The following is a 21,546-nucleotide window of genomic DNA, read 5'->3' as shown; positions in this document are numbered from 1 at the left end:
GCTTCCCCAGAACTTGCTGGCTTTATAAGCAGTGCATTCAAGGGGCTGCAGGGTGATCACAGAAGAGTGAGACCTGTGCCAACAGAGTGTACCCCATTCATGCCCAAGGAGAAGGTTATTTGCCGCCAAAGTTTGCAGAAGTACAAAAATATTCTAGCGGGTGTGGGAAGTCCTGAGGGGAGGACATATAATGAAGACTGAGTAGTGAGTCTGTTGCTGCTCCTGTCACCTCCTCCCGCCTCAGCCTTTCCTGCCGGCTTCCCTCCCTTGTTTGTTTGTTTGTTTGTTTGCTTGCCTCCTCCAGCCAGGAGCACCGGTGCCCCCCACCCCCGACTCCCAAGTACCCAGAGCCCTCGCAGGGGCACTGGCAAAGCTGCGCAGGTCATCCTCTCAGGAGCCGTGGCTCCCGTCCGCCCCCTCCCTCCCTCCCTCCCTCCCTCCCGGCTCAGAGAAGCCTCCCTCCCGTGGCTCCTGTCTGCCCCTTCCTGGCTCACTTGCTGTTGCTTCTTGTTAAAAACCTCCAAATTATGAGTTTTGATTGATTCATTACATGCTTATCCATTTGAATGTAAAGAGAAGAGGAGTGGGAAAGTAGACTTGGGTTTTTTTAAGGGAGCCGGGGATCTCTCCGCTGGCATGTGGGAGGAGGAGCAAGCCATTATGCGCCACGCACTCACACACACATACTGGTGAGTTCTATATCGGCAAGAGGGAAGGAGCTCTCCCTACAATTCTGCAATTGCCCGTGGCTATTGAGCTTTGGAGGGGGGGGGGCAAGAGTTGTTGAGGTTTTTTGTGTTTTTTTTAAGGGGGAGAGCTCTTTTTTTCTTTTAGGCTGGCAAGCACTAAGGAACCCACGATCTACCTGCGAGCTACCAGAAACTTCCTCACGATCTACCGGTAGATCGCTATGCCTGGCCTAGGGGATCACAGAACTGGCTGGTGTTCTGACCCAGGCAGCAGAAAGGCAGCAGCGTGTTCCGATTGCAGCTGCAGGATGCTGAAAACTTTGAGCAAAGAGTAGAGAAGGTAAGGGACTTTGATCTGCGCAGCCTGAAGTTTTATGGACTGTGAGAAGCTGCAGAATTTTTCCCGGTTAGAAGCAGGGAGGTATACAGGGGGGGGGGGGTTTCCATCTCTCTTACTAACCCGGAAAAATGCTGCAGCTTCTGACAGTCCACTGTCCTCACAGTCATTAATCACTGTGAAAGTTTTACTGCCCACCAGAAAGGAATGATTATCCTAAGTCAGGCATGTCCAACAGGTCGATCGCGATTATATGTCCTCCCCTCAGGACTTCCCACACCCGCTAGAATATTTTTGTACTTCTGCAAACTTTGGCGGCAAATAACCTTCTCCTTGGGCATGAATGGGGTACACTCTGTTGGCACAGGTCTCACTCTTCTGTGATCACCCTACAGCCCCTTGAATGCACTGCTTTTAAAGCCAGCAAGTTCTGGGGAAGCAGTTGCATTAGCCCAGTCTTCTCCAACCTGCTGTCTTTCAGGGGGTTCTGGACTACGAAGCCCCAGGGGCCAATGGAAGCTGTAGTCCAAAACTTACACAGGGGCACCAGGTGGGTGAAAACCACAGATCATTCCATCAGGCAAGGGCTCATGGGCGTACCCAGGATCAAAACTAGGGGGGGGCAAGGGGAGGGGCCAAGGCACGGAAGGGGAGGGGCCACAAAGTGGGCGGGAACAGCGAACTCGCGCTCCGCCGGGCTGTGCCCCTCCCTAGCAGCAGGGCTGGTGGGCGGAGGCGGAGCCCAGCCCAGCGGAGCGCGAGTTCAGCGTTCCTGCCCGCCGCGCCGCGCTCTCTGGTTCCCCGCCGCGCTTGGCCTTGCCAGAGGGCGCGACGGGGAGCTGGAGGGAGGGCGCAGCGCGGCGGGCGGGAACGGCGAACTCGCGCTCCGCCGGGCTGTGCCCCTCCCTAGCAGCAGGGCTGGTGGGCGGAGGCGGAGCCCAGCCCAGCGGAGCGTGAGTTCAGCGTTCCTGCCCGCCGCGCCGCGCTCTCTGGTTCCCCGCCGCGCTTGGCCTTGCCTGAGGGCGCGCCGGGGAGCTGGAGGGAGGGTGCGGCGTGGTGCGGCGGGAATGGCGAACTCGCGCTCCGCCGGGCTGTGCTCCGCCTCTGCCCACCAGCCCTGCTTCTAGAGTAGGGCAGCTGCCCTAACTTACCGCATGGTGGGTACGCCCTTGCAAGGGCTCCTTAATATTCTCTCCTATCACCCCACCACCACCCGCCTGCTGCTGCCACTCTAGGCAGGAGTCTCGCTGATTCTGCTTCTCAACTTCCCCATGAAATGCACATCATCCCCTTTACCTGCCTGCCTTCCCTCCTCTTGAACCCTCAAAAGGTTGTTTTAACTATCCTATGCTGGTAATACAAGTAGTAATTTTATGTGTATTGGGATTTCCTGAGGGGCATTTGGGAGGGGGGATGCTGCTGTGTTGTTGGTTTTTTTTGGGGGGGGGGGACTTTGCGGATACATAGGAGTTTAATAGGGACAATTTTATGATCTGAAGGTGGTCTGCCTGGAAAACAACACTGCAACAATTGTCTTTATGTGTGTGTATTTGCTTCCCACCTTTAGAACTCATGTTTTGGTTCTACTGGTACTTATTTGTGTGAATCTGCATTTCCATATTTTAAAATGACAAAGAGTAAGCAACGTTCAAACATGACAGATTCTCTGAAGCTGGCCCTGACACAGTACTCGCCTGATATCAAACAGTTGGTTACTGAAATGGTGACACAGATGTCACACTAACAATGGATGAAGGCATGTATTTTTAAAGAAATCTTGATAGGTAGGTTAATGGAGTGGGTAAAGGAGTTTGTGCTGCGTACAGTTTTGTGAGTGCTTTTATGCAACTCTCTCCCAAGAAGTCTCTAAAAGTTTCTGTTGTCCTCTGTATGAAAAGTATTTGGGCAGTGCTGCACCCCAAAAGGTTACCAAATCTGGTCACCCCCCTTTCCTTCACCCTAAAAAAGCTCAACAACTTTGAGCTGAACCCCCAAAAATGGGGGTAGATCACCACCAGATTTTAATTCTGAAAGTAGATCACAGTCTCTTGGGAGTTGGCCACCCCTGTCCTAAGTTTATGTCCGGGACAATTTATTTATGTTGGTGCATGCAATTCGGCTCGCGAGATGTGGGAATCATTGAAGCTAGCTCTTGGAGGGGGAGGAAGCTGTGATGGTGATTCCCAAATGATTGCTGGAGTGCTGGGGCACCCGGTTGCAAACCACAGGAAGAGCTGGCTGTCTCCAGTGAATGCAAGAGCTGAGGGCGCCACTTGGGAATTGCAGCAGGAGCTGGCTGTAGCGTCAGACCTGGAACAAGTGGCTGCACAGAATGCTTCAATGGAAATGGCTGAGGGCGCCAGTTGCAAATCTCAGGGGGAGATGACGACGGCAGTCCCGTGGGAACGAAGGTCAGTCTTCAAAGTCTTTTCAGAAGCTGAGACATAAACATGAACACAAGCCTGCAGGTGCAGCTGTGTCAGGGAGGAGGGGCAAGGAGATGCCCACAAAAGTGAAGCTTGTTGACAGTGGAATTTGCTACCAAGGAGTGTGGTGGAGTCTCCTTCTTTGGAGGTCTTTAAGCAGAGGCTTGACAGGCATATGTCAAGAATGCTTTGATGGTCTTTCCTGCTTGGCATGGGGTTGGACTGGATGGCCCTTGTGGTCTCTTCCAACTCTATGATTCTATTATCATCATCATTATCATCATCATCATCATCATCATCATCATCATCATCATCATATATGTTTATAGTATAAAGAAACCTCCAGCTCTGAATAGCTGGAATGTAGTCTACTGTAGAAAGGGAAGAGGCACATACATTGTCCTGCCCACTTTTGCCCTTCATCCTTCCCATCCACGGGCATATGGCCCCTGGAAGGTAGCTCACAAGTGAATTTGGCCCTCAGCTCAGACTGAAAAAAGCCCCCACCCTCAATGCACAGGATATTGTCTAGACAGAGACCCATGGTGTGACTCAGTACTAAGGTGCCCTCAACCCCCCCCCATAGAAGATTTTTGGGGGTCACAAAAGACTGGGTGAGCTAGGATGGCAGACTTGACTTCTGTTAACTTAATTTTGTGGTTTTCTGAAGCTGTGCAGGGGTGATGACGGAGAGATTCAGCAGCTATTTTTTGCACTGGTCTTGAGTTAGAATGGGCTGGGCTTCTGCCCCCCAAGCCCTGTCCTGACGGCGCTGCTGCTTGCGGCGGGGATAGACTGATGTCACTGAAGTCCAACTCCCACCAGTGCCAACCAGCATGGCTAGTAGTAAAGGATGATGGGAGCTGTGGATTGCCCCACATGTATAAGAAGCAACCCTGAGCATTCTGACATCTTCATTGCAGGAGACACAACTTTTTCTATATTCAGCTGAGCTAGAATGAATCAAATATACCAAAAGTCCAAGCGCATTCCTCCTTGTTGATGGTTGACTGAGGTTACAATCCTGTGCATTCTTACCTGAGAGTAAGCCCTACTGACCATAAAACAACTTCTTGTAGACATGTATAGCATTGCTCTATCTGTGGCATAAACTTCGGACAAACCTTTTTCTGCACTAGGAGAAAAAGGCTGGGTGAGAGATACAGTATTGTATTCCTCTCTTAGGCAATGTTCCAAGGGTTGTATGACAATGGCGGGCACAACCAGAACCCAAAAGTAAATGGAACAATGGCTTGTACAGTAGGCTATAGTACACCAAAACCAAGATCAAGTTCAGTCTATAATTTTTATTGTGATGACCCACGCTTTAGCAGCAGGTCCCAGGGCAGGTTAGAATCATTTAAAATTCAGTACTGTACAGTCATACTTCACGTTGCGTCCGCTTCAGGTTGTATCTTTTCAGCTTGCGAATGCGGCAAACCCAGAAGTGTTTACTTCCATGTTTTGCCGCACGTGCAGAAGTGCTCTATCGTGCTTTGTGCATGCATAGAAGCGCTGCTCTGGTTGCGAACTTTTCGGGGTGCGAATGGCACCCCGGAACGGATCATGTCCGCAACCAGAGGTACCACTGTATTAAAAACAGTGGAATCAGACTGCAGTCACAGGAATGGGGTGAGCCTTGAAGTCACATTGTTCAGGTGTGTCTGCATATACGCACAACCCTCCATTCTTCAGTCAGGCAGAAGCACTCAAGGAGGACACAAAGTGGGAGTGGTAAGCATAGCTGCCAAGTTATCCCTTTTTTACAGGGATTTTCCCTTATGCTGAATAGGCTTCCTTGCGAGAAAAGGGAAAACTTGGCAGCTATGTTGGAAAGGGGTGTGGTCTGGGAAGAGGGGTGTGGCTTGCAGAGAAGGAGTGGCTTAGCAAGAGACCCGAGGGCCACATCTGGCCCTCCGGTCCTGAGATTTCCCCCTTCCTGATATTTGTAGTGCAATTCTTAAGCGCTCAAAGTGATTTTCTTAAATCTCCAGTTATTCTCACAGTAACCCTCTCAGGTAGGCTGATGATATTAACCACATATTGCAGCTTGTGTAGGTTGGCCTTGAATTGTTATTATGTTATTATTATTTATTAAGTTTATATAATGCCCGTGGCGCTGTGGTTAAACCACTGAGCCTAGGGCTTGCTGATCAGAAGGTCGGCGGTTCGAATCCCTGTGACGGGGTGAGCTCCCATTGCTTGGTCCCAGCTCCTGCCAACCTAGCAGTTCGAAAGCACGTCAAAATGCAAGTAGATCAATAGGAACCGCTACAGCGGGAAGGTAAACGGCGTTTCCATGTGCTGCTCTGGTTTGCCAGAAGCGGCTTTGTCATGCTGGCCACATGACCTGGAAGCTATACGCCGGCTCCCTCGGCCAATAATGCGATATGAGTGCGCAACCCCAGAGTCGGTCACGACTGGACCCTGGTCAGGGGTCCCTTTACCTTTACCTATACCCACGCTACACAAGATAAAATCACAATATAAAAACGCAAAATGCATAATCAAAACAAGGCAGCTCAGTGAAGTCCCTCGCATACCCTTCTCCATCCTTCATCCAGACAAGGAAGAGACATGATCAGAATTCAAGGAGGACATATTCCAGCCAGGCAAAACAACTGGAAAAAGGGGGTGCAGGTGAGGCATGTGACCTAGGGAAAGTTCTGAGGGCCAGATAGAGAGGTATGGAGGGCCACAATGGGATTCTGGGTCTCTCTGTTCCTTATCCCTAATGGTTCCTGGGTCTGAAAAGGTTGACTACGACTGTCCTGCAGGATACATTCTTGGTTGTATCATTGTAGGATAGGATGTTGTTCAGAGCTTAGGGTGCACACCTCCACTTCCTTATTTTTAGGTGTGTTTTGGGGTCACCCCAGGTTTAATAGCATAGAACTAACAAACAGGCTTTGACTGAAGACCATTCTTCTGCATTGCACATGGGACAGCTCCTCAATCATGGAGGTGTATTGGCTATGGGATAGTTAGGTCATATAAGCATCAGCTTCTTATCAAGCCTCTGCACTTTTAAAAGTTTATTCTTGTTATTTCTGAAATACATGCAATAGACAAACATAGACAACAGCAATCATATTATGGCTGATCCCTAAATGGGGATGCATAGAGAAAACAGCAGTCTTGAAAGGTATCAGACATTTATATTCATTTCTTAAAGAATTCAGTCCAGTTATAGTGGAGAGCGTGCTTTGTTTTGAACTTTTGTCGGAATCTGGAATGGGGAGCTAATAAGCCACTTAGACCATGTGAAAAATGAACTATTTTGTTGTGTCTGGCATGCTCTGGTCCATGGGGTCACGAAGAGTCGGACACGACTAAACAACTAAACAACAACAACGAAGCCGTCAGTGTCTGTATCTTGGGTTAAGAACATAAAAATAGCCCTGATGGATCAGGTCAAAGGCCCACTTAGTTCAGCCACCTGTTCTCACAATGGCCAACCAGACGCTCCAATGGGAAGCCTGCAAGCCGGACCTGAGGGAAAAAAGCAGCTTGTGATTCCCTGCAACTAGCATTTAGAGGCATATACCGTATTTACCAGGGGACGTGGGTGGCACTGTGGTCTAAACCACTGAGCCTCTTGGGCTTGCTGATCAGAAGGTCGGCAGTTCGAATCCCCATGACGGGATGAGCTCCCATTGCTCGGTCCCAGCTCCTGCCAACCTAGCAGTTCGAAAGCACACCAAAAAGTGCAAGTAGATAAATAGGTACTGCTCCAGTGGGAAGGTAAATGCCATTTCCGTGTGCTGCTCTGATTTCGATGTGACATTGCGCCAGAAGCGGCTTAGTCATGCTGGCCACATGACCCAGAAAAACTGTCTGCGGACAAATGCCAGCTCCCTCAGCCTGTAAAGCGAGACGAGCGCCGCAACCCCAGAGTCATCTGCGACTGGACTTAACTGTCAGGGGTCCTTTACCTTTACCTTTAAGTTGATCGTAGAATCATAGAGTTGGAAGAGACCACAAGGGCCATCCAGTCCAACCCCCTGCCAAGCAGGAAACACCATCAAAGCAATCTTGACATATGGCCTCCGCTTAAAGACCTCCAAAGAAGGAGACTCCACCACACTCCTTGGCAGCAAATTCCACTGCTGAACAGCTCTTACTGTCAGGAAGTTCTTCCTAATGTTTAGGTGGAATCTTCTTTCTTGAAGCTTGAATCCATTGCTCCGTGTCCGCTTCTGTGGAGCAGCAGAAAACAACCTTTCACCCTCCTCTATATGACATCCTTTCATATATTTGAACATGGCTACCATATCACCCCTTAACCTTCTCTTCTCCAGGCTAAACATACCCAGCTCCCTAAGCCGTTCCTCATAAGGCATCGTTTCCAGGCCTTTGACCATTTTGGTTGCCCTCTTCTGGACACGTTCCAGCTTGTCAGTATCCTTCTTGAACACTGGTGCCCAGAACTGGACACAGTACTCCAGGTGATGTCTGACCAGAGCAGAATACAGTAGTACTGTACTATTACTTCCCTTGATCTAGCTGGATGTTGAAGGGGAAAATGAGCTTTGGAAATGAGGGGTATGGAGGCTTTGAGTTACGGCCACGGCAAACCTGGAAGTGTATACTTCTGGGTTTCACCACACACATGTGTACAACTGCGCCACGTACATGCGCAGAAGTGCGCCTCTATTTATGTTATTTTCGGGGTGCGAACGGACCCCCGGAACGAATTAAGTTTGTATCCGGAGGGTCCACTGTACTGTACTGTATTTACACAAATCTAATGCACCATTGAATCTAATGCGCACCTCAGTTTTCAAAGCCTTGAAACCAAAAAAGTATTTGCTGGCAAATGTAAATGCGTCCTCAAATCTAATGCATACCCTAATTTTCACGACATATTTTGGCCACAAAAGGTGCGCATTACATCACCTACATTCTGTGGCAGCAAATTTCCAGTTTATAATTCTGTGTTGTGCTAGGTATTTCCTATTGATTGCCCTGTATCTTCCAATATTCAGCTTCATTGGATTACTGCAGGTTCTAATACAATGAAAAAGGTGGGGGGGTGTAACGTTGTCCAGTTTTATGCACCTCTGAATTGTCTCCTTACTACCTTTTTATACGGACTAAAAAAGCCCCAACTGTTCTGACTAAACGACTAAACAACAACAATCAGGGAATCAGGTGGCGTTGTGGGTAAAACCACTGAGCTTAGGGTTTGCTGATCAGAAGGTCGGCGGTTTGAATCCCTGCGACGGGGTGAGCTCCCATTGCTCAGTCCCAGCTCCTGCCCACCTAGCAGTTCGAAAGCACATCAAAGTGCAAGTAGATAAATAGGTACCGCTCCAAGCGGGAAGATGAGCGGCATTTCCGTGTGCTGCTCTGGTTCACCAGAAGTGGCTTAGTCATGCTGGCCACATGACCTGGAAGCTGTACGCAGGCTCCCTCGGCCAATAACGCGAGATGAGCGCCGCAACCCCAGAGTCAGTCATGACTGGCCCTAATGGTCAGGGGTCCCTTTACCTTTAATAACAGTCCTTTCTGCCTCCCAACGGTGGCCATATCTCACCAAACGCTAGAGGATCACCTGTGTTGAATCATCAGGGTCATATCCTGCCTTCCTCAGTAGAATCCAATGCATTGAGTTGATCATGAGACTGGACACCAGGAGGTGCTACTCAGCAGTCTGAATCACTCTGCAGGCTTGGGGAAAGAGCATGCCTCCTCATCCTTCCCACCTGGGAAATGGGGAAAGAAGCATTTGTCTGTTTCATAACCAGGGGTTACAGGTTATTCATGGCCATCTTCTTGGGTTCCTGACCCATAGGGGTTGTTTTAAGGATCTTCCTATGGGTGTACCACCCCCACCTCCCAAGGACCAGATTCAGGTATCTAACTGGCAATATGAAAGGTGTTTTCCCAAAGCAACATTACTTTATTTTACAAAATGAGCAATTCATCACAGTAAGCTGTAGTTTCGTTCACCAGCTCAAACTTCACAGATCTTTCTGAGTGGTCTACAACCAGTGCTATTTTTCTAGAGAACAAGGTGCTGGAACTCACAATGAACCCCTCCCTTGTTCTCTTAGAATGGCAATGGCGCCCACCTGAGAGGTGCTGCAACTGAGTTCCAGCTGAGAAAAAGCCCTGTCTACCACCATTTAATTTAATTGATCCTTAATAGTCATGTCTATTAATTTTAATGGGCCTGCTCATGGCAAACATTGGCTACAATCCTGCTTTTTGAAGAGAAAGTGCTGATGTCAGCCCCAGTCAATGCCCTTTAGCCCTTCATGCGGGAATAGGTAGGAAGATGAGGCAGATAAGAAGAGGGACCACTCTTTTGATTTTGCTATATTCCCGCCTTTACAAAGACAACTGCAACAATTTACAAGCAGAGGGAGCAGCGTTCATATATGATATTATGAGGTTTTGGGGGGACTAGATCTCCCTAAATGTGTTTGTGATTTAGTAAAAATTAGAATTAATCAAAGTTTGATTAAACTTTGTCGAGCAGGGAACCCCCCTGGATTTATGCTAATGAGCCAACCCAGCTCCTAGAGGTATCTGAATGGGCCATGATTAAAGGTAAAGGTACCCCCGACAGTTAAGTCCAGTTGCAGACGACTCTGGGGTTGCACACTTATCTTGCTCTATGGGCTGAGGGAGCCGGCGTTTGTCCACAGACAGCTTCCAGATCATGTGGCCAGTATGACTAAGCCGCTTCTGGCGAACCAGAGCAGCGCACGGAAACACCGTTTACCTTCCCACTGGAGCGGTGCCTATTTATCTACTTGCACTTTGACGTGCTTTCGAACTGCTAGGTTGGCAGGAGATTAGCCCATTCAGGAAACCAACAGAGGGCAACAGCCAGGCAAGGGGGAGTTGGGCCCCTTCTTTGCTGGGTGCTAGTAGGGGGAGGCAAAAGCCAGGTTTAATGTTCCAATTTTTAATGATATATGCTGAAGGGAGGTCCTGGGAGTCACTTAACAGCGAGAAGGAGAAGGAGAGGCAGAACTCCAAGTGAGTTGGGGATGACAGGCTCAAACAATGAGATATAGAGGAAGGCTTTTTGCTGCCCTTGGAAGTGAATGCTGCACTTATGGGAGAAGCAGCCAGACCCTCACAGCACATGAATGCTCAGAAATCCCTCCATCTAGGTGCAGGTTGTATATACTGTATGTGTAAATAAAACCATACGTCATAAAGACATCAGTCTCTATTGCACCTCATTCTCCAAAAGGGAACACAGACCCTGGCAAACGACTCTGCAACCCCTGGAATCTCGCACTGATCATGGAACTTGGTGTTGCAAGTAACACACACACACACACTCACCTGCAGCATGTTCATCTAAAATCCTGTGTCAGGTAAAATGCACTTTTACAACAAGTACTCATTAGCTAACTTCTGCTAATTATAGGGAGGAGCTATGACCACCCCTCCCACGAGTGTTGGTGATTTCAGCAGTGACAGCTCACACATTTCCTCCACGAGGGCCGGAAACTTGAGCAGTGAGTTTCTCAAGATTGCTGAATTCTCAGCTTGATCTCAAATGCAGTGCTGCCCTGACCCGTTGCATGGGCAGAACAACTTCTGTGGGTCCCCTTATCTTGCAAGAAGCAAGGGGTGCCAACTGAGAATGCTCCCAAGCTGCCTCCAGTCTTGAACAACCCTGTGCAAAGTTAGAATCACAGTCGGTGGGTTGGAGCACTGGTTTTGTTGCCTCAGTTATTAGTATTGAACCTGTTGGCTGATTTGAGAAACCTTGATTAATCACTGAGGATCATACTCAATTAAGCTCCACTCAGAGTCAAGCCACTGAAAATTATGGACCTAAGTTTGTCATATTCATTAACTTCAATGGGTCCACTCTGAGTAGAACTTAGTTGGAATACAACTCTGTTTTAGTTGATTAACTGTTTCATTGATTAATCCTGTATCCCTTTTTGCCTGTCAAAAACTACAAACGGTCCAAAGTGAGGAGAGCATCCTTTGTTTGTAAAAGATGGACACATAGCAGCACTTGTTTAAGTTGTGGGTCAAGACACAGTGTTGTTAACTAACAGGGGGGGGGGAGAGAGAGAGAGAATATAATGCCTCTTTTCATATGTCACCATTCACCCATGCACTGGTGTTGCACATGTGAGTGCAGGTATCATATTAGAAGAGGTTTCCTCTCTGCTAAAGGAAGAGGGAATGGAACGAATGGAACGCGGATGGCGCTGTGGTCTAGACTCTAAACCACAGAGCCTAGGGCTTGCTGATCGGAAGGTTGGCGGTTCGAATCTCAGCGATGGAGTGAGCTCCCGTTGCTCGGTCCCTGCTCCTGCCAACTTAGCAGTTCAAAAGCACATCAAAGTGCAAGTAGATTAATAATTACTGCTCCGGCAGGAAGGTAAACGGCGTTTCTGTGCACTGCTCTGGTTCGCCAGAAGCTGCTTAGTCATGCTGGCCACATGACCCGGAAAAATTGCGGACAAAAATCTGCTCCCTCAGCCTGTAAAGCGAGATGAGCGCCACAACCCCAGAGTCGTCCGCGACTGGACTTAACTGTCAGGGGTCCTGACAGGGGTCCAACTGTCAGGTTGGAATGGGTCTTATGGGTTGTGACATGGTAGGGGTGTGCGCTTTGTGTAACTGTGCCATGCAGAGAAACACATTCCTCCTGCATCACCTCACGAGAGCCCTCTGGCAAGCACAGTTGTGAGCTCTGGAAATACGCCTGGTCATCCCTAGTTCTTATCCCATGCCTACTCCCAGTCCCAGTTAGTCCTACCTAAGGAAGAGCTACTGAAATTTATAGGCAACTAACTTAGGTTCAGCATGTTACGCAGGTGGCGCTGTGGTCTAAGCCACTGAGCCTAGGGCTTGCCGATCAGAAGGTTGGCGGTTCGAATCCCCGCGACGGGTGAGCTCCCGTTGCTCGGTCCCAGCTCCTGCCCACTTAGCAGTTCGAAAGCACACCAAAGTGCAAGTAGATAAATAGGTACCGCTCTGGCGGGAAGGTAAACGGCATTTCCGTGCGCTGCTCTGGTTCGCCAGAAGTGGCTTAGTCATGCTGGCCACATGACCTGGCAGCTGTACGCTGGCTGCCTCGGCCAGTAAAGCGAGGTGAGCACCTGAGTGCCGCAACTCCAGAGTCATCTGCAACTGGACCTAATGGTCAGGGGTCCCTTTACCTTTAACTTAGGTTCATTGATTCCAGTAGGTCTGCATTGAGTAGGACTTAGTTGGGATACAAATCACAGCTGCTCTGGAAGACGAGGAGCCTGGGTGCAACTCCCAACTGTTCTTCCAATGTAGGCACAGAAAGCCTGAATTCAGACTGGAGTCATAGTTTCTCTGTGTGTCTGTGTGTGTGTATGAGTGAGAGAGGAGGAAGGGTGAAAGCTCCCCTACCACCTGGGACCTGATATAAATTGGGGTTTGTCTACCCTCACTATTTGCGTTTTTAAAATGCCATGCAGTTGCCTTGCATACATTGGTGGAAAGGCAGGGTAAAAATCTATTTTTGTTATTAAGTAATATTAAGGTTGCTGCTGACCCATGACAGAGCCTTCTCAGTGGTGGTTCCCTGCCCGTGGAATGTCCTGCCTAGTAAGGTGTGCTTGTTTCCATTATTATTAACTTTCAGGAGGAATTTAAAAACATTCCTGTTTACATGGGCATTTGAAACTCCTGGCAACTTCAAGATGGATGGGGAAATATTTTTAACTGTAATTGTTTCTCAAATGTTTTCTAAACTGTTTTAAAATGTTTTTGCCCTCTTTTGCTTGGGGGTCCTTGGGGAGGAAGGGCAGGATATAAACTCAGTCAATCAATAAAAAAATAACAGTAACAATAATACCGTAATTGCATCCAATTTTAGTCCTACTCAGAGCAGACCTACTGAAATTAATGGCCCTAAGATAGTAAAAATCCATTCATTTCAGCATCTTGCTCTAAATAGGGGGTGGTAAGATACAGGGGGGGGGGCCTCATTGAGACATCACCATTGGGATTCCAAGCCTCTTAATTTTATACCAGCAAGATACAATTCTGTAGGAAGAGAGGTCAAAGTCAGTCTCTTTGTTAAGTTAATATCACAAGCCAAGTCTATCGTGTGACAAAAGAGTACAAGGGACCGGTTGCCCCTAGCCATAGCTGCCAAGTTTTCCCTTTTCTCGCGAGGAAGCCTATTCAGCATAATGGAATTTCCCTTTAAAAAAGGGAGAACTTGGCAGCTATGCCCTAGCTCCCTTTGGAAGGGAGGTCTCCCACTTGGGCGCTGGTGGGGGAATCTCCGGAGGGGCTGCCTTGGCTTTTCCCTCCTGCCAGAAATCTGCCTTGGAGAGAGGGATCCCTGAAAATGGAAGGGGTCCAATTCGCCACCCACCCCTCCTTCCTGGAAGCTGGCCTCTCCTTCCCCCATGACCCAGGCCAGCTGCTGCTAGGGGCTCCCGAAGCGGGATCTGCTGCTGCTGCTGCATTACACCAAGCCAGGCTATTGGTCCAGTTGGAGAGCAAAGGGCAGGAAGTTCCTCTCTCCTTCCTCTCAGGAGATTCCACTATGGAAATTCTTTCAGGGTTTGTATATAATTTACATATGGATAGCCTTTCTATTACTTTTTTGTTTTGTTTAGGTGATGTCAGAGGGAGTTACAAGCTGGGACACAATGCATGCACCTTCCCAGTCTAGGCTGCTTCAAGGGCAAAGACCATAGCTGCCAAGGTATCCCTTTTTTTAAGGGATTTTCCCTTATGCTGAATAGGCTTCCTCACCAGAAAAGGGAAAACTTGGCAGCTATGGCAAAGCCCCGTTATCAGGATAGACAATGCAGGCCAAGGATTGCCAGTATTACAAGCGAGGTGTGTGAGATTGCCATATCTCCAACACTGTGTGAGAGAGAAAGGGATCATTTTTTATAGCAATGCTGTAATTTTGCCTGTAACATTTTGTGAGCTGATATTGTAGTGTGAATTCCAAAACAGCTGTGCAAAACCCACAAAGAAACTCACAGGTTAATGGTGGCGTGAGCTTTCCTGGTCCACAACCCGCAGCATTCGCCTGCTGTTTACAAAGGTTTAGGCCACTATACATTTATTATGGCCCCCAGGTAATTTGTTGTCTTTGCTTCAAAAGATGAATGTTTCTGAATACTTTGACAGTCACAAATGACGTAAACAGCACTTCTCTTTTACTTGTTCCACACAGGAGAGACTGATACACAAGTCTAAGCACATCTTGCTTGAAACAGAAAAATACAGAAACGTGAAGGGGAAATTGAGAGGTAAGCCCTTTCACTATGCAGTGAGACACTTCACTACGGTTAAAATGTATCAAAATCCCCACTCCCCCTCTCCATTTCACCCATAGCTGTCAAGTTTTCCCTTTTCTCGCAAAGAAGCCTATTCAGCATAAGGGAATTTCCCTTTAAAAAGGGAGAACTTGACAGTTATGATTTCACCAGATTTCCAGTATTACCTCTATATAAATTCTCATGTCTAAGGGATTAGGAAGATTGCTACTGAAATTAAAGGGTTCCTGTAGTCCATTATCACGATTAATTGAATTTGTTAGTTCCGGGTTTCAAACTTTTTTCGGAAGTCGAACGTGTTCCAATTTTGGCTTATCCCCAGCAGTGACTGCCATAGCTTCCTTCCTTTCCCTTCCCTCTGCTGGGAAGCGCCTCTTTCCTTGGTCCAAAGTGGAGTGTAAGTGACTCCGGAGTAGGGAGACTTGGAAGTTGGTGATTCTCCCCCATCGAGCAGAGAGGCGGTGTTTGGGGGGATACTATGCTGGGCAGGTGGACCTTCCCGCAGATGCCGGAAAACATGCGCGGGGGGGGGAGAGTGCTGGTGTGGGGGGGAGAGAACTTTTGCCTCCTTTTCCTCCCCCCCCCCACTTAAACTCCCCTCTCCTAAAATTTTTGGAAATTTTGAAGCTCGGAAAAAGGTTTTTTCTGCAGATCTTTGTACAGCCCTATCAGAATGTAGGGATAGTTGTCCAAGTCCAAGTATTGCACACCTATGTTGTTCAGCTACTTCTCCGACTCAGTCAAGGGAGGGGACCCCGCCTTCTCTCCAAGCAGAGTTTGTCCTAGTTTCTGAGTTTCCCCATAGTGGTTCCTGCTCCAGTTGGGCCTCAGGGACCTCACTTTCTAAGGTTGCCTGTTTCAGCTCATTTGCCAGATCCACTCCCTCCCCTCCTCTGTTGGCTTCCATATCCTTCCCGTACCAGGTGCGGTCAACAGACCACTCGTGAGAATGCAGGATCTCCATGTTTCTTGTAGCATTTGCTTTTGGTTAGAAATAATATAAGATTTTGGCCTGCTCTTTCTGGGGGGGGGGAGGTTTCTGCAGCTTGTGTAAGAGAAATTCCCAGTTCTTTATAACTCTGTTTTGTGAGTACCATCCCCAGACTAGATTTGGGTTACTTTGTCCCATTTGAGGGCTTTGTTTGAAGAAAACTTGAACACGGCTACCTACCTGTAACCATAACCTCAAAGAGTTTTGGATGGCTTCAGCGGGATTTCAAAGGGGCTTTAGAAGAGCCTCAAAGGAAGGGAGGATATTTTAAAATGCCGTCTGGCGACTTCCAGAGTCCTCCTCTGGCTGGGATATAACCTTGTTTTCTGGGAGTATGTCTTTTTCCGCATAATTTTTATTTTTAAAAGCTCCTACTCACTCTGCTGAGGCTCACAGGAGACTTGCTTCAGGCGCTATCTTGCTCCTCCGGCTCCTCCAAATGAGTAGTTTTCAACTCCAGAGTAGATACAGTAATTGATAATTGATCATTAAAAGTTGATGATGCATTACTATTATCTGACATTATTTCATTTCCTTAAAAAATGGAACATATAAGAGGAAAGAGTGTATGAGATGTTAAAATAAGAGAAGGCACCAAAGGCACTTGATGTGTGTTATATTTCTTTGTTCTCTTCTTTAAAGGATTTCCTTTCCCCCTACTCGGAAGCAAGCAATAGAGAAGACAGAGCAATCTGTAATTTCTTTAGGAACCGCGAATAAACAATTTATATATGTGGAATGTACAATGTGATTCAGTAAGTGAACACCCTTAGTTCACATCAATGAACTGAAACAGTGGAGAAACCATTTAAAGGTATGGATTGTGGAAAGGACTTCAGTGGAATGCTAAGAATCCATCAGCGAACTCACACAGGGGCAAGACTGTTTAAATGTATGGAGTGTGGAAAGAGCTTCAGTCAGAGTGGACACCTTAAAAACCATCAACGAACTCACACAGGGGAGAAACCATTTAAATGTATGGAGTGTGGAAAGAGCTTCAGTGAGAGTGGACACCTTAAAAACCATCAACGAACTCACACAGGGGAGAAACCATTTAAATGTATGGAGTGTGGAAAGAGCTTCAGTCAGAGTGGACACCTAAAAAACCATCAACGAACTCACACAGGGCAGAAACCATTTAAGTGCATAGAGTGTGGAAAGAGCTTCAGTGATAGCGGAACGCTAAGAATCCATCAGCGAACTCACACAGGGGAGAAACCATTTAAATGTATGGAGTGTGGAATGAGCTTCAGTAAGAGTGGAAACCTTAAAAACCATCAACGAACTCACACAGGGGAGAAACCATTCAAATGTATGGAGTGTGGAAAGAGCTTCAGTCAGAGTGGACACCTTAAAAACCATCAACGAACTCACACAGGGGAGAAACCATTTAAATGCATGGAGTGTGGAAAGAGCTTCAGTGAGAGTGGAACACTAAGAATCCATCAGCGAACTCACACAGGGGCAAGACCGTTTAAATGTATGGAGTGTGGAAAGAGCTTCAGTGAGAGTGGAAGCCTTAAAAAGCATCAACGAACTCACACAGGGCAGAAACCATTTAAGTGCATAGAGTGTGGAAAGAGCTTCAGTGATAGCAGAACGCTAAGAATCCATCAGCGAACTCACACAGGGGAGAAACCATTTAAATGCATGGAGTGTGGAAAGAGCTTCAGTCATAGTGGAGCGCTAAGAATCCATCGGCGAACTCACACAGGGGAGAAACCATTTGAATGTATGGAGTGTGCAAAGAACTTCAGTCAGAGTGGAAACCTTAAAAAGCATCAACGAACTCACACAGGGCAGAAACCATTTAAGTGCATAGAGTGTGGAAAGAGCTTCAGTGATAGCAGAACGCTAAGAATCCATCAGCGAACTCACACAGGGGAGAAACCATTTAAATGTATGGAGTGTGGAAAGAGCTTCAGTGATAGCGGAACGCTAAGAATCCATCAGCGAACTCACACAGGGGAGAAACCATTTAAATGCATGGAGTGTGGAAAGAGCTTCAGTCATAGTGGAGCGCTAAGAATCCATCGGCGAACTCACACAGGGGAGAAACCATTTGAATGTATGGAGTGTGCAAAGAACTTCAGTCATAGAGGAGCGCTAAGAATCCATCGGCGAACTCACACAGGGGAGAAACCATTTAAATGCATGGAGTGTGGAAAGAGCTTCAGTCATAGAGGAGCGCTAAGAATCCATCGGCGAACTCACACAGGGGAGAAACCATTTGAATGTATGGAGTGTGGAAAGAGCTTCAGTGATAGCGGAACGCTAAGAATCCATCAGCGAACTCACACAGGGGAGAAACCATTTAAATGTATGGAGTGTGGAAAGAGCTTCAGTGATAGCGGAACGCTAAGAATCCATCAGCGAACTCACACAGGGGAGAAACCATTTAAATGTATGGAGTGTGGAAAGAGCTTCAGTCAGAGTGGAGGCTTTAATGTACATCTACAAACTCACACGAGGGAGAAACCGTAGAAGACATCAGCACACTCACACGGGAAAAACAATTTAAATGTATGTTTAAATGTATGTTTGTAATCATTTATGTAAACACTGCCAACAGTACCTTTTTGCCTGTGTTAAGAAAAGATGTAAATTCTACACCAATATTCCTCCGCCGTGCAACAAAGGCAGGCGCTGCTCTTCCACTCGTAGCTCTATGGGCCCCTGTGGTCCAAAACAAACCTGAAGTGTTCCCCCTAAATCAGATGTTTCCTGGGCGATTGGGCAAAAGGAGCCCCTGGAAGTGGGGAGGGGGGCATTGGAAAGGAGAGGAGGGGTGACAGTGCACATTCTGCCCACATCTTTTTTTATACTTTATTGTTTAATACAAAACATAACATATATACAAGTACAACATAAATTTTCTTCTCATTGAATCACATACAAAAATAAAAAATAATATGCAAAACAAATTATATAATTCAAAATAAATACTTCTTCGCAATGTGAAGAGTATGCCATCCTTGTATTTTGTCCTATTTCCTCCCTCTTAGATACTTCCCGTCCTTTTAACAATACAATAGCAGATTCTTTATTTTCCACAGGCCTGCATTATGAATTTCCTCCTTTCTTTTCTTGGTTTTTCCTGATCTCACTTTTGTGTTTTCAAACGTTATTCTATATCTGCTAGTATAGAATTGTTAGGATAATACTTTTTAAAATATTTTTTGTAAACACTCCATTCTTTGGATACATTTTGTGTTGATGATCCCCTTACTGTGTCAGTAAGTTTAGCCAGTTGTACATATTCTAACATGAGCCTTTGCCACTCCATTACAGTGGGTAAGTTCTCACTCTTCCACTTTCTTGCCACTAATGCCCTGGCCGCCCGCATCTATAAATTGCAATACAGTGGTACCTCTGTATGCTACCGCCTCGGGGAGCGACCGCTTCGGTTTCCGACCACCACGGACCTGGAAGTGTTTACAACCAGGTTCCGCAGCGCCCGGATGTGCAGAAGAGATCTGCGCAGCGCATGCGTGCGCAGAGCGCTCTATCGGCACTTCGTGCATGCGCAGAAGCATGAATCAGGGAGCAAGCAACTTGGGGAGCAACTGGCTCCCCAGAACCAATTGTGGTCACAAACCGAGGTACCACTGTACAGGGAATTGGAAAAGTGAACAAGGGAGGTGGGTGGCAGGGGAGGACAAAAATAAGATGCTGAATGGGGGAAGGTGGTGGTGAGAGGGAGGAGGGGAAGAAAAGAACAAAGGGACTTCTCCACACACACACACCCTCTGCTGGGGCCCATTGGCAGGGACCTGGATGCCCACAGTCCAGCTGCCAAGTAAGGAACCCAGAACTGCAGGATTGCACCATTTCCTTTGAAGAATCACACACGTTTCTTTTTATCCTTGAAGGCACAACAGCAACAATTTATTTGAACCCAGCCACTTATGAATACATAATAAAACTTTAAACTTTAAACAGCTTCCCTATGCAGGGCTGCCTTCTGATGTCTTCTAAACGTATAATAATAATAATAATAATCTCTCTCTCTCTCTCTCTGTGTGTGTGTGTGTGTGTGTGTGTGTGTAAATGTAAACTGGCCATGTCCGTTGGTATCCACATTTCACCAAAACCGCTTGACTGATTGCGTTCAAATTTTGACACAATGCCGCATGTAAATATGAGAGCAAGCCATACTGTTTCTAAAGACATGTCACACCTGGGCCGGGTAAAAGGCCCCAAAGCACGTGTTCCAGAACTCACAAATCAGACAAAAGTGCATGCTGGGAAAAGAACCAGGTTGGAAACCAGCGCCCTCTAGCGGTGGCTACACTGCTACTGCACCTATAAAACCTTCCCTCTCAACAGCAACTCGGCTCCCGTTTACATACTAGGCCGAAGCCTTTAAAGGCTAGGCTGAATAGAGGTACTGAGTCACCTGGGTGGGGGTTGGCGGGAGGAGGGGACGGGATAGTTCAGGACACGGTGGGTCCAGTCACAGGGATGAGCCAGGGGTGGGGGGAGGGGCGGGATACGTCATGGATTGGCACAGGGTGGGGGGAAATCATAGGAATACGCCTGTGTAAGCAGAACATACATAAAACAGGGGGACTCTGAAGGTGAGGGGAGTCTGAAGTGGGACCCTGAGCCTCCATTTAACAGACTGAGCCACAGCAAGGCGTGGCAGGGCCAGCTAGTAATAATAATAAATTCATCATTTATTTTATCATGGTATGTTAGTGGAGACCCTACCTGCCTGCAGACTGCCTTTTCAGAGTGGTGCATGCTCTGCTTACCTCACACTTGGACTATTGCAATGCACTCTGTTTGGGGCTGCCTTTGAAGGTGACTTGGAAACTACAACTAATCCAGAATGCGTCCCAAGACTGGTGACTGGGAGTGGCCACCGATACCATATAGCAGGCATGTCCAACAGGTCGATCGCGATCTACCAGTAGATCGCGAGGAAGTTTCTGGTAGCTCGCAGGTAGATCGTGGGTTCCTTAGTGCTTGCCAGCCTAAAAGAAAAAAAGAGCTTTCCCCCTTAAAAAAAACACAAAAAAACCTCAACAACTCTTGTCCCCCCCCCTCCAAAGCTCAATAGCCACGGGCAATTGCAGAATTGTAGGGAGAGCTCCTTCCCTCTTGCCGATATAGAACTCACCAGTATGTGTGTGTGAGTGCGTGGCGCATAATGGCTTGCTCCTCCTCCCACATGCCAGCGGAGAGATCCCCGGCTCCCTTAAAAAAAACCAAGTCTACTTTCCCACTCCTCTTCTCTTTACATTCAAATGGATAAGCATGTAATGAATCAATCAAAACTCATAATTTGGAGGTTTTTAACAAGAAGCAACAGCAAGTGAGCCAGGAAGGGGCAGACAGGAGCCACGGGAGGGAGGCTTCTCTGAGCCGGGAGGGAGGGAGGGAGGGGGCGGACGGGAGCCACGGCTCCTGAGAGGATGACCTGCGCAGCTTTGCCAGTGCCCCTGCGAGGGCTCTGGGTACTTGGGAGTCGGGGGTGGGGGGCACCGGTGCTCCTGGCTGGAGGAGGCAAGCAAGCAAACAAACAAACAAACAAGGGAGGGAAGCCGGCAGGAAAGGCTGAGGCGGGAGGAGGTGACAGGAGCAGCAACAGACTCACTACTCAGTCTTCATTATATGTCCTCCCCTCAGGACTTCCCACACCCGCTAGAATATTTTTGTACTTCTGCAAACTTTGGGGGCAAATAACCTTCTCCTTGGGCATGAATGGGGTACACTCTGTTGGCACAGGTGATCACCCTACAGCCCCTTGAATGCACTGCTTATAAAGCCAGCAAGTTCTGGGGAAGCAGTTGCATTAGCCCAGTCTTCTCCAACCTGCTGTCTTTCA

The 21,546-nt window shown here is 47.7% G+C and overlaps 1 protein-coding gene and 1 pseudogene across 1 annotated transcript in view; both read left to right on the top strand.

Annotated features, from left to right (window-relative positions):
- Window positions 1-277: 277 nt before the first annotated feature.
- Window positions 278-21,546, top strand: part of LOC132591503 (oocyte zinc finger protein XlCOF6-like) — a 126,183-nt gene continuing 104,914 nt past the window's right edge. The window contains exon 1 of the mRNA XM_060270279.1: window positions 278-1,029. The gene's annotated coding sequence lies outside the window, so the exon portion shown is untranslated. The remainder of the gene's footprint in view (window positions 1,030-21,546) is intronic.
- On the top strand, window positions 14,704-20,723 carry LOC132591501 (oocyte zinc finger protein XlCOF6-like; annotated as a pseudogene).

The sequence above is a fragment of the Zootoca vivipara genome, chromosome Z (genome assembly GCF_963506605.1).
Source record: "Zootoca vivipara chromosome Z, rZooViv1.1, whole genome shotgun sequence".
NCBI classification, from domain to species: Eukaryota; Metazoa; Chordata; class Lepidosauria; order Squamata; family Lacertidae; genus Zootoca; species Zootoca vivipara.
The sequence above is the reverse complement of the archived record's forward strand: the minus strand, read 5'-3'. Positions and strand labels throughout refer to the sequence as shown.